Source organism: Scyliorhinus canicula, chromosome 14 (assembly GCF_902713615.1).
Source record: "Scyliorhinus canicula chromosome 14, sScyCan1.1, whole genome shotgun sequence".
In the NCBI taxonomy this organism is placed as follows: Eukaryota; Metazoa; Chordata; class Chondrichthyes; order Carcharhiniformes; family Scyliorhinidae; genus Scyliorhinus; species Scyliorhinus canicula.
This window is the reverse complement of record NC_052159.1, coordinates 139637720-139649863: the sequence shown is the minus strand read 5'-3', so window position 1 is coordinate 139649863 and position 12144 is coordinate 139637720. Positions and strand designations below refer to the sequence as shown.

General features: G+C 45.9%; 1 long non-coding RNA gene across 1 annotated transcript; it reads right to left on the bottom strand.

Annotated features, from left to right (window-relative positions):
- Positions 1-2198: 2198 nt before the first annotated feature.
- Positions 2199-10695, bottom strand: LOC119977678. The gene is made up of 3 exons (XR_005463259.1): positions 10616-10695; positions 5497-5611; positions 2199-3968 (listed from the first exon to the last, which is right to left on the bottom strand). It is a non-coding gene; the product is annotated as an uncharacterized LOC119977678 (long non-coding RNA).
- Positions 10696-12144: the final 1449 nt, after the last annotated feature.

Sequence of the window (12144 nt, the reverse complement as noted above, 5' to 3'; positions counted from 1 at the left end):
CACCCCAGGCCACAGAAGCAAAAGAGGCGGCAACATACAGCCTCCAGGCATAAAAGATGAAACATTCAACTGTGCAATAAAGACACCAGCAATCCACAAAAGCATTTCTTCAACACACTCACCAAGTGGCCCATTCAGAGCAGACCGCCCCTCCTTCCCCTTCCTGCAGCACCCAGCAGTAGACCCTCAATAGGTGGGAATGATCACACCGGAAAGCCATACCGATGCAGGGGAGAGCGAACATGCCTTCCCCCTCTCCAGCGCTGGTAGCATATCATCATACATCCCCCCCCCATTCCTTGCTCCAGGCCATAGAAGCAAAAGAGACGGCAGAAAGCACACAGCCTCCACGTAGAAAACACAAAACAGTGAAAAGTACATTGAAGTCACCAACAGCTGCAAGAACATTTCCTCAAAACGCCCGTTCAGGGGCAGCACAGTGGGTTAGCCTCACGGCGCCGAGGTCCCAGGTTCAATCCCGGCCCTTGGTGACTGTCCGTGTAGAGTTTGCACATTTTCCCCGTGTTTGCGTGGGTTTCGCCCCCACAACCCAAAGATGTGCAGGTTAGGTGAATTGACCACACGTAAAAAATTTTTTAAAAGAGGCCCTTTCAGAACAGTCCACCCCTGTCTTCCCCTCCCGCAACCTCCAGTAGCAGACACTCAAAAGGTGGGAATAATCACACCGGAAAGTCAGACTGACACAGGGCATGCCAGAAGAGGGAAAGAGTACCCCTTCCTCCTCTCTATCACTGGTTGCAGATCTAGCCCCAGGACACAGGAGCAAAAGAGGCGGCAGCAAGAAAACAATCACCTCCTGGCATGAAACAGTCAACGATACAATAAAGCTGATGGCGTGCAAAAGCGCGCCATCAGCTAGCTGCTCATATGGACCAGTCCGCCTCTCTCTCCCCCTCCCTCAGCTCCCAGCAGTAGACCTTCAAATGTGCGAATAATCACACCGGAAAGTCACACCGGCATGCCAGAAGAGGGAAAGAACAGCCCTCTACCTTCTCTAGCGCTAGTAGCAGGTCATCTGACATCCTCATTTTGCGCGCTCTAGGCCACAGAAGCAAAAGGGGTGGCAGTGAACATGGACACAGCCTCCAGGCAGCTGCAGCAGCATTCAGATCACTCCGCCTCTTCCCCCCCACCCCCTTCCCCGCTCCCAGCACGTAGACCATCTAAAAGGTAGGAATAATCAGTCTGGAAAGTCATATTAACATAGGCGTATGCCAGAAGAGGAAATGGAATCCCTTCCCTTTTTCCAAAACTGGTAGTAGTACATCCTCCCATTCCTTACTCTGGGCCACAGAAGCAGAATGGGCAGCAGCAAACAAACATAGGGCCTTCAGGCATTTGCATCCACCGGCAGGAGCAATCAGCAAACACACCCTGCAGCAGCTCACGAGAATATTTTACTTATTAAATGGTCAGCAATACCTTTGTACAAAAAAATAAAAACAAAGCACTCAACAGTCATATGTCACGTTAACCAAGAAAAAGGCACAACGCCATACACACACAAGTAGCTTTTCGCTACAGAATATCATAGAACATTACATCGCAGTACAAACACAAAGCTACAACAGTGCATTCAAACAAAGAAAGCCAAATACACATGAAACATTAAATAGTAAACAATACCATGAAGTCAACAGCATCTGCATCAACCCGCCGCTCTCTTCCCCTCCTGCAGATCCCAGCAGTAGACTTGCATCAGTGGAAAATCATTCGGGGATAGTACAGCAATACACCAGAAAGTCACACGGCACAGAGCGCAGCATAAGAGAGAGAGAGTATACCTTCCCCCTTTCCAGAACTGGCAATATGTTCCTCCCGGCCACAGAAGAAATAGGGGGCTGCAGCAGACAAACACACAGCCTCCAAGTATTAAACATGCACAGTCAACAGTACAATATCCTCTCCCCCTCCCACAATTGCATCTGTGGAAAGTCGCTTGAGGGAATAACAATACACCAGAAGAACACTGACACAGAGCACGTCAGAACAGCAAAAAAGCACCCTTCCCCATTCTCCAGCTCTGGTAGTAGGTAATTCTACTGCCTTTCTTTCCCTTGTTCCAAGCCACAAGAGGGGAAGCAAAAGAGGGGGTGGCGGGGGTGGGCAGCAGAAAAATGCATGGTCTCCAACAAACATGAAACAATCAACAATATAATAACCCTCCCCCTCCTGCAGCTCCCAGCAGTAGACACGCATCACTAGAATGTTGATTGGGGCCAGGGTAATAATACACTGGAAAGTCACACTGATGCAGAGCATGTGAGAAGAGTAAAAGAGCACCCCTTCCCTTGCCCAGCACTGGAAGCGGGTCATCTTATTTCCTACCTTTCCTCGCTCCAGGCCACGAAAGCAAAAGAGGTGGCGGTGAACAGACACACAGGCTCCAGGCAGCTGCAGCAACATTTGCGTCCCCCTGCCTCTCTCTCGCCCTCCCTCAGCTCCCAGCAGCAGACCCGGGAAGGCAGGAAAAATCACACAAGAATTTCACACTAACACAAGAGCACACCCGAAGAGTAAAAGAGCATCTCTTTCCCCTCTCCAGCACTGGTAGTAGGTCATCTTGTTTCTTCCCTTTCCTTGCTCCAGGCCACAACAGTAAAAGAGGGGACAGCAAGCAAGTGCATGCCTTCTAGACATTAAACATGAAATAGTCAACAGTACAATTAATTAGCAATCTGTGAAAGCAGTTCTTAAGTACCTTCAGCATGTTGCTCAGTGGGATTGGTCCACCATCCCTTCCCATCCTCTTGTCACTCAGGGGTAGTGTATCAATACACCGGAAAGTCACACCTACACAGCACAGCAGAAGAGCGAGAGAGAACCCACTACCCTTTTCCAGCACTGCTAATATATTTCATACTTCAGGACACATAAGCAAAAGGGGCCGCAGCAGACAATCACACGCCTCCAAGCAGTAAACATTACATAGTGAAAAGTACAATATGTCTCTCCCCCTCACGCAGCTCCTGCAGTAAACGCGCATGAGTGGAATGTCGCTCAAAGGCCACGTAACAAAACATCGGATCACACCGGCACAGAGCACGGCAGAAGAGTGAAAGAGCGCTGCTTCACCTTTGCCAGCATTGGTAGTAGGTCACATTACTGCCACTCTTTCCCTTTTTCTAAGCCCCAGAAGCAAGTGGGGTGGCAGCAGACAAGCACACGGACTCCAGGCATTAAACAATCAACAGTACAGTAGCAAACACATGGCTTCAAAACATTCAACGTTTAGCAGTCAACAGTGTGATAAAGTCACTAGCTTTCTGCACGGCTTCCAGACATAATCAATAAACAGTCAATAGGTCAATAAAGCTACCAGCAATTTGCAAAAGCATTTCTTCAAAACTTCACCAAGTTACTCAGTTGAATCTGGCTGCCAGACTTAATATAGTAATAATAATCTTTATTGTCACAAGTAGGCTTATAATGCGATGAAGTGACTGTGAAAAGCCCTCAGTTGCCACATTCCGGTAGTAGGTTTCGCACGACAGGCCACAAAAGCAAAAGGGGCTGCAGCAAACAAACATGCAGCCTCCAGACATCAAACGGTAAACAGTCAACAGTACAATAGCAAACACATGGCTTCCGGACATGAAAGTTAAACAGGCAACAGCACAAAAAGTCACCAGTAATCTGCAAAAGCTTTTCTTCAAGAGCTTCAAGTTGCTCAGTGGAATCGGGCCATCATCCTCCCCATCCTGCAGTACCGGCAGCAGGTCACCCGACTCCCACCCTGTCCTTGGTCCAGGCCACAGAAGTAAAAGAAAGGTGGCAGCAAGCAAAGACGTGACTTCTAGATATTAAACAGCGAACAGTCAGCAATACAACCAAGGCGCAGCAAGCTGCAAGAGCTGTTCTTCATACCTCCAGCAAGTTGCTCAGTTGAATCAGGCCGCCGCCGCCCTTCCCCTTCACAGCACAGGCAGTAGTTTCCTTACTCCAGGCTACAGAAACAAAAGAGGCAACAGCAAACATAGACACAGTTCCCAGGCAGCTACAACAGCATTCGGGTCACTCCGCCTCTGCCCGCTTTGGCAGCTCCCAGCAGCAGACTCTCAAAGGCAGGAAAAATCATTCCCTGAAAGTCTCACGCACGTTAGAGCACAGCAGATGAGCACCCCTTCCCCTTATTCAGACTGGTAATAGGCCAGCTTACATCCTTCCTTTGCCTTATTTCAGAACACAGAAGCAGACGAGGCAGCAGCAAACAGACACTAGGCTTTCAGGCATTGCAGTCACAAGCAGAAGCAAACACAACCTGCAGCCACTTTAGAGTTGTTAAGTGCTCTCACAACTAACAAGGCAAATTCCTTATTAGCAATAGCCTTCAGCTGTGAAGCTCGAGGCTGCTCACAGTCAAAGGGAGTTAAAATGACCTTCAGCATTTATCCAAAAACAGGGCTCTGTCCTAGACGTGTTTGGTAGGACAGACAGACAGACAGACAGGCAGCAGCAGCTGGAGCTGCCCCTGTTATGGGTACAAAAATATTTAAAGATGGCTTGAAGGCCTCAAAGCCGAAGCCACCCACCCAGGCGCAACCACCCCGATCTGGAACACTTCAGGCCTCTGACAAAGCCTGTCCCACTGAGGAGCCCCCTACACCCCTCTGAGCACTGAGGCGGCAGCTTCAGTGCCCTTCAACTACATGCCCGAAAACCTCGTAAGATCCCCTCAACAGCCATTGCGGCAGCTTCACCTTTTTAAAAAGGAGTACTAAATGGAGCCCACCTGAGGCCGTTGCAGTCGACCACAATCTCGCCAATGAGGTGGCAATTAATACAAATTTGGGTTAGTGCGATGGAAATTAATGCAAATTTTGGTGAATGATATGCCCGCCATATTTGGGCGGGATCTGGAACTCTCCATCAGGAGGGAGCCTATTGGGTAGCAAACTGATTTCTGCCCAGCACGATTCTCGATTTTGGCCATTCCCGCTATTTAACCAGTGCGCCAAGATCCGTGCTGGGTTCCACACGGTGGTTAAATCACGCCTCAGGTTTCAGATCACCAGAAGCACACAATTCAGGTCAGTGCCTTCCTTCCTGGCAGCTACTATGATGCTTTTATCTTTCACCAATCCTTCATCACCCCATTGTTTGTCCCATGACTGCAAGTGAGAGGCTTGGCGACAAGACCTTTTCCTAAAAACATAGCTCATGGTGCCTCTTAGGAACCAAGAGGACAGAACTGAACAGCAATTGGATTGATATTATAATTGCCACAATCCACTTTAGTCCCAATATCTTCACACATTCTCAATCCCATTTGTATCCTTTCATTTCATATCATACGCACAATTTTGCAGGATATGTTTTGGAGCAGAGTGGCCTCCAGTAGTTTGATTAAGCACCACTAATTAGCTGGTCAATGCCCAGTACAACTATACACCATGTGCATTGTGCCACCCCACTCAGTAATATACGAAAATGGTAATTATTGTCCCCAGTTAGCATATTTAAACAGCCTCTCACCTATTTTGAATGGAAGTACAGAGCAGCCGTTTAAAGGCCTGCCCGAATCAAACTGGACATCCTGGGCAAGAAAAGGGTGTTGAAGGTGCCGGGTCAGTTTTCCTCTCCCAGTTGTCTGTATACAGGGAAGAAATGGATAGGCAGTGATTGGAAATTACACCCTCGTCTTAATAATAATAATCGCTTATTGTCACAAGTAGGCTTCAATTAAGTTACTGTGAAAAGCCCCTAGTCGCCACATTCCGGCGCCTGTTCGGGGAGGCTGGCACGGGAATTGAACCCGCGCTGCTGGCCTTATTCTGCATTACAAGCCAGCTGTCTTAGCCCACCGTGCATTAAACTGACCCCAGAATGTAACCGCAATACTTCATCTGAGGAATACATCTATAGCAAAATGCGATAATGCAGAGATGAATTAAAATGAAATATCAATTCATCATTTGCAAATTGCTTCATAGCTCAATAGTTGGAGTCATTTTTCAATTCACGATGATACTTTCAGCCACGTAGCGAATGGAGAAGAATTTTCCTGACCAGGGAGATTATCATTTAACAAATTCAAAGATGTCAGTTCTTGGATAATGAGTGATGTGATTAAAATTCGAAGTTGTAACTATTGATTAGGCTGAAGAAATTAAAACCTAAAGCAAAGTTGGATTGTGCATGATGAATGATGATGTCCCTGGAGAATCAGATGGGAAAAATCTGATCAGATCGCCTTATGAAGGATGTAACAATTCTCTGACGGACCACGGGAGCAAGAAGAATGAATTAATTAATAAAATCTATAAGTTGCTCAACGACATCAGAATTTATTAAAAGTACTCCGCTTAGAGCGTCATAAATGACTCCTGTGCACTGAAGAGAAAACGGACACTGCAGGCTGGCTGATGGAGGAAAGGGAATTTGCTGAATCTATTTCTCCATCGACTATTACGATTATGATTGTCTGGTTTTAAAAATGTTTCATTCATTCTGGGGAAAGTTATGAAGATCTCACGGTTTCATTTTACAGTTTGGTGGTGAGGTGGTGTGGAGACAATGACGTAACTTGCAAGATGAGGTAGTGAAGGATACGATGTTGGAACTAGGGGAACATTCAGAAGGCAATCCTTCTCTGCACATTGTTTTCCTTCACGTCCGAACTGCAGATTTCGATCGGAACTTCTATTTAGATTCAGGTTCATTACCCTCCGTTTATGGAGCATCAAAACAATCAATCATGCATTAGCTATGTGATTTATCGGAATGCTCTGCCGTTTTGTACTTGGAACACAAGAGGTTGGCCATTCAATTGTGTTGTTGTGCTGGAGTGCTGGTCCATTTTGAGGCTCCAGGTCAGTGAAATATGACCCAGATAGAACTGACCCAGCTGGCAAGGAGACAGGCCCATGCGTTGACTGATTATGGTGACAGCAGGAATTTAAGATGGCAGAATCCCAAGTTATTCTTCTAGAGCCCAGGATCACCCCTGTTGCACATGCTGCCTCAAGAGTAATTTTTCACTTAGCATTTCACTGTCCAGTACAACTGGGTGGCGGGCGCACGTTACACATTCTGCCCATTTGACCCTCAATAATTACATCAGGGTCCTATTGTTAGACAGGCACCTGGGCCACCCAAGGCAAGGCCTCAGTAATTTTGGCCATGGAATGTGTCATTACCAACCCAGATCCTATTGCCTGGGGATAATTGGTTAGCCCATGTTACTTTAGGAACATGAGCCTTATCAAATGCCTTGCTGAAGTTCATGTAGATGACATCTACAGCCCTTCCCTCATCAACTTTTTCACTTCCTCATAGAATTCTATTAAGTTGGTATGACATGACCTTCCCTGCACAAAACCATGTTGCCTATTTCTGATAAACCCATTTTCTTCCAAATGGGAATAGATCCTATCCCTCAGTATATTTTCCAGCAGCTTCCCTACCATTGTCAGGCTCACCAGTCTATAATTATCTGAATCATCCCTGCTACCCTTCTTAAACAAGGGGACAACATTAGCAATTCTCCAGCCCTCCGGTACCTCACCCGTGTTCAAAGATGCTGCAAAGATATCTGTTAAGGCCCCAGCTATTTCCCCTTTCACTTATTTCACTAACCTGGGATAGATCCCATCCGGACATGGGGACTTGTCCACCTTAATGCCTTTTAGAATACCCAACACATCCTCCCTCCTTATGCCGACTTGACCTGGAGTAATCAAACATCTATCCCTAACCTCAACCTCTGCCATGTCCCTCTCCTCGGTGAATGCCGATACAAATAACTTATTAAGAATCTCACCCATTTTCTCGGATTCCACGCATAACTTTCCTCCTTTGCCCTTGAGTGGGCCAATTCTTTCTCTAGTTACCCTGTTGCTCCTTATATATGAATAAAAGGCTTTGGGATTTTCCTTAACCCTGTTTGCTAAAGATATTTCATGACCCCTTTTAGCCCTCTTGATTCCTCCTTTCAGATTGGTCCTACATTCCCAATATTCTTCCAAAGCTTTGTCTGTCTTCAGTCGCCTAGACATTATGTATGCTTCCTTTTTCCTCTAAGCTAGTCTCACAATTTCTGTCACTTGACAACAGCTCATTCACAAACCACCTTCTGGATACAGTGACTGCAATGCACTGATGCAAATTCTCCCCACAACAGCCAATCAGCGGCTATGCTCTTCTGCCCTCTGTTGAATGCATGCCTTCACTTCACTTGAGGTTGTCTTGCTCAGGTACACCTTCTGGACACAGTGACGGCAATGCACTGATGCAAATTTTCCCTGCAACAGCCAATCAGTGGCTCCGCTCTGCTGCCTTCTGATAAAACATCAAAATAAACAAAAGAAAGACAGAGGGCTGGATTCTCCATTGACGGGATTCTCCATTTCGCTGGCAATGCACTCACGTCTGTGGATTCCGCATCGGCGTGTGGGTGCCCAAAATGGGAAACCCCATTGGCTGGCTACTGGGACAGAGAAACCCGCTGCCAGAAGGGGCGTGCCGCACCAGAAAACGGGTGCGGCAGGATGGATAATCCTGCCAAGAATGGCAGAAATGACAAGTGGATAAAATAATATTTTTCACCACAGATAGCTTTTGCTTTGCGGGTTTGGTTTAGATCTCCATTTCACAAGTCTTTATAGAACAGTACAGCACAGAACAAGCCCTTCGGCCCTCGATGTTGTGCCGAGCAATGATCACCCTACTCAAACCCACGTATCCACCCTATACCCGTAACCCAACAACCCCCCCCCCCCCCCCACCCTTAACCTTACCTTTAGGACACTACGGGCAATTTAGCTTGGCCAATCCACCTAACCCGCACATATTTGGACTGTGGGAGGAAACCGGAGCACCCGGAGGAAACCCACGCACACACGGGGAGGACGTGCAGACTCCACACAGACAGTGACCCAGCCGGGAACTGAACCTGGGACCCTGGAGCTGTGAAGCATTTATGCTAACCACCATGCTACCGTGCTGCCCCCTTGCTACCGTGCTGCCCCCCTCCCCCTGTTACCGTGCTGCCCCCATGGTATTATGTCAATGGTATTATGCAGTCAATGGCTTCAGGGGTCTGGGAAATCTATTAAAACCTGAAGGAATTTTAGTGTACCTATCTAATAACTACTAACTGCTAACCAAGTCTTGATCCTGTGGTTAATTATAAGTTCAGGTAATGAAGAACATAATACTGGAGCAGTGGTAATTCTTCAAATTCAAGCCATCCCTCTACATTGCATTCCTTCCAATCCCTGCCGTTAGGTTTTGATAACAGTATCTTTGTAGATTGAGGCGCATTGTGATATTACCCAAGGTCAAAATGAAGTGATGGAAAAGGACTTCAACTGCCTTTTCAGAGGACAGGAGCAGCCAATTGAATTTTGATTATGAGGCTAATAATCTCATGAGCATGTCTTTCAAGACAAGGAGGATGTTACATCATGGATTGCAGCATCTGGAAAATGGAAAACTGCAATTTTCCTTGTTCGTGCTTGGACTACATTCAAAGAGCAGGCAAAGATGATAATAAATAAGACTTAATGTTTACAAAAAGCAAAGAACTGTGGATGCCTATATATATAAACAGAAATAGTTGGAAAATTTCATGAGATTGGCAGTACCCATGGAGAGAAACCTGTTTCTCTCTCTAAAGTTGCTGCCTAACCAGGTTAGTATTCCCATCATTTTCTGTGTAATATTTCAGTCTTATTGGTTTACTGGGGCCTGTTTAGCTCAGTTGGTTGAACAGCTGGTTTGTGATGCAGAGCGAGACCAACAGTGCGGGTTCAGTGTCCATAACGGGAGGTTATTCATGAAGGCCCTCGCAACCTTGCCCCCCGCCCCTCAGGTTAATCACCACCAGTCAGCTCTCCCCCACACAGCGGAAGGCCGGCTGGGGCTATGGCGATGTTACTCGGCGATTTAACAATTCTAAAATGGTTTCTTACTCCAATACGTAACATTTGTTCAAAACTAATTGACAATTAAGGGGGACATTTTACAAATTCACATTATGAATCATGAAAATGGTGACCTTCAGGTCTGTATCCCTGATAATGTCCTCTTTACACATTCACGACAGGAATGCAAATGTTTAAACAATCTACACCTAATTGTCCACTAATTATTTTAAGTCACAATTCTAATTATTTAAATGCAAATAGAGATTACCCAGGCTAATTTAAATTGTCAAAGTTCATGAACAACCTTCATTTGTCTCTTTTGCTTCCCTGTGCACCAATTGTCTTATATCTTTCCATCCCTTCACATATCCTTTCCTTGTGTGTTTCTTTAAAATTCTTCTTTCCTCTGATCCTCTCTGTCCTTGTCTAAAGCGCTTAATATCTGTCGCTGGTCCCCTTGTTATCTATTCTGTTGTGATTTATCAGCTGTCATTCTCCTATCTGTGGTTTTCTGTCTTACTCACTCTGTACCAAACTTTCTTCTGCACAACCTCATTGTGCTGTCAGTATCTGAGATGGTCCATTACATTCAAGAATCTACAGCAAACCCTCGTGATGCTTGTCTTAGGAGAGTTAACAGTACACAGAGTGGTTCATGTTTAAGTTTCCTCTTGCATCAACATATGAACTGGATTTTTTTTTCCAAGATGGAAAAGTACTTTTACTACTTCATATGAGAGCTATTTAGTAAGTTACTCTTGGACTACGTTTTCTTCTCAATCAGCATCTTGTCCGAGCAAACCCTGAAAAACCAAAAGTGAAAATATCAGAGCAAAGAACAAAGTAAAGTACAGCACAGGAACAGGCCATTCAGCCCTCCAAGCTTGTGCCGATCATGATGCCTGAACTTAAAAAAAACCTTCTGTCCTTACTCGGTAAAGAACAAAGAAAAGTAAACACAACTGGTTTCTAGATCATGGGAGGAATTCTCCACCCCGCCTCGTCACATTTCTGCTTCACCCCACCGGCAGGATATTCCATTACGCTGGCTGGTCAATGGGGTTTCCCATTGTGGGGCAGCCCCAGGCCATCGGGAAACCCCCGGGCTGCCGGCAAAATGGAGCATTCCGCTGGCGGAGAATCCAGCCCCATGTTTATACCTATCTGACTTGTCTTATTGATCACTTCAATAAAAACACTGTTGATCTGTAAACATGGCAATTGGGGCAGATCCGACTCTTAGAGTCAGGGGGAAGGGCTTGATTCAACAGCTGAGAAGCCTACACTGAGTGGGGGCTTTGCACTTAGTACTTAGTTCAAAAAAACTCTATGTTGGCTATAGCAAACTGTGGGAGTCACGATTGATGGAGTAGAAATAATTGCTCTGGAATGGCAGATTGGATCTGTTTAAATGTCATGATCTTCAGCTTTTGAAACTCTCCAAGGTTTAAACTGCAAAAAAAAAAATGTTAAAGCTGTCAGTGAGCATTAAAAAATACTTTGTTGGACTGCTTTGATTCAGAAGCCATCTCGTGCAGGTGAGGAAAAAAAATATTATCTGGTCATGCAGTTCCAGTAGAGGTCCTTGTTGATATTTCCCACAGGGCCATCATTATGACATTAAGAATGCTTGGCTGAGTTTCAAAAGCTACAATTATCTTACCAAAGAGTTCTGAATTCGTAGTTTGACTGAAATATCAAAGAAGTTACTAAAGGATTTGCTCTCTTTCATGTGGGTCTGACTTGAAGTTTGTTTTTTTTCCAAGAGATTAACACTGGAGAAGATTTAAAAGATTTGAATGGGTTTATTTTAACACAGTAAAATGTGTATGAGTGACTGTTGGAATGTCTTTCCATTCCCACATGGCTTCTGAAGTCTGTCCACGGTGAATACTGGGTGAACAGCTATGGAAGTGGCGTAGAATCGTAGAATCATAGAATTTACAATGCGGAAGGAGGCTATTCAGCCCATCGAGTCTGCACCAGCTCTTGGAAAGAGCACCCTACTTCAGCCCATGCCTCCACCCTATCCCCATAACCAAGTAACCCCACCTAACCCTTTTTTTGGACACTAAAGGCAATTTAGCATGGCCAATCCACCTAACCTGCACATCTTTGGACTGTGGGAGGAAACCGGAGCACCCGGTGGAAACCCACGCAGACACGGGGAGAACGTGCAGACTCCACACAGGCAGCGACCCAAGCCGGGAATCGAACCTGGAGCTGTGAAGCAACTGTGCAAACCACTGTGCTA